Raw genomic sequence first — 1,633 nt, 5'->3', positions numbered from 1 at the left:
CAGATAAACACAGTTAGATGAGTTGTGGTTTGTTCAGGGGTCAGATAAACTCAGTTAGATGAGCTGTGGTGCGTTCAGGGGTCAGATAAACACAGTTAGATGAGTTGTGGTTTGTTCAGGGGTCAGATAAACTCAGTTAGATGAGCTGTGGTGTGTTCAGGGGTCAGATAAACACAGTTAGATGAGTTGTGGTTTGTTCAGGGGTCAGATAAACTCAGTTAGATGAGCTGTGGTGTGTTCAGGGGTCAGATAAACACAGTTAGATGAGTTGTGGTTTGTTCAGGGGTCAGATAAACTCAGTTAGATGAGCTGTGGTGCGTTCAGGGGTCAGATAAACACAGTTAGATGAGTTGTGGTTTGTTCAGGGGTCAGATAAACTCAGTTAGATGAGCTGTGGTGCGTTCAGGGGTCAGATAAACACAGTTAGATGAGTTGTGGTGCGTTCAGGGGTCAGATAAACTCAGTTAGATGATCTGTGGTGCGTTCAGGGGTCAGATAAACACAGTTAGATGATCTGTGGTGCGTTCAGGGGTCAGATAAACACAGTTAGATGATCTGTGGTGCGTTCAGGGGTCAGATAAAGACAGTTAGATGAGCTGTGGTGCATTCAGGGGTCAGATAAACACAGTTAGATGATCTGTGGTGTGTTCAGGGGTCAGATAAACACAGTTAGATGAGCTGTGTTGTGTTCAGGGGTCAGATAAACAGTTAGATGATCTGTGGTGCGTTCAGGGGTCAGATAAACAGTTAGATGATCTGTGGTGCGTTCAGGGATCAGATAAACACAGTTAGATTAACTGTGGTGCATTCAGGGATCAGATAAACACAGTTAGATGATCTGTGGTGCGTTCAGGGGTCAGATAAACACAGTTAGATGAACTGTGGTGCGTTCAGGGATCAGATAAACACAGTTAGATGATCTGTGGTGCATTCAGGGGTCAGATAAACACAGTTAGATGAGCTGTGTTGTGTTCAGGGATCAGATAAACACAGATGATCTGTGTTGTGTTCAGGGGTCAGATAAACACAGTTAGATGATCTGTGTTGTGTTCAGGGGTCAGATAAACACAGTTAGATGATCTGTGGTGCGTTCAGGGGTCAGATAAACACAGTTAGATGAGCTGTGGTGCGTTCAGGGGTCAGATAAACACAGATGATCTGTGTTGTGTTCAGGGGTCAGATAAACACAGTTAGATGATCTGTGGTGTGTTCAGGGGTCAGATAAACACAGTTAGATGAGCTGTGGTGCGTTCAGGGGTCAGATAAACACAGATGAGCTGTGGTGCATTCAGGGGTCAGATAAACACAGTTAGATGAGCTGTGGTGCGTTCAGGGGTCAGATAAACACAGATGAGCTGTGGTGCATTCAGGGGTCAGATAAACACAGATGAGCTGTGGTGCGTTCAGGGGTCAGATAAACTCAGTTAGATGAGCTGTGGTGCGTTCAGGGTTCAGATAAACACAGATGATCTGTGGTGCGTTCAGGGGTCAGGTAAACACAGATGAGCTGTGGTGCGTTCAGGGGTCAGGTAAACTCAGTTAGATGAGCTGTGGTGCGTTCAGGGGTCAGATAAACACAGTTAGATGAGCTGTGGTGCGTTCAGGGGTCAGATAAACACAGATGAGTTGTGGT

Source organism: Austrofundulus limnaeus, unplaced genomic scaffold, assembly GCF_001266775.1.
Source record: "Austrofundulus limnaeus strain Quisiro unplaced genomic scaffold, Austrofundulus_limnaeus-1.0 Scaffold1701, whole genome shotgun sequence".
NCBI lineage: Eukaryota > Metazoa > Chordata > Actinopteri > Cyprinodontiformes > Rivulidae > Austrofundulus > Austrofundulus limnaeus.
Note: the sequence above shows the minus strand (reverse complement) of the source record.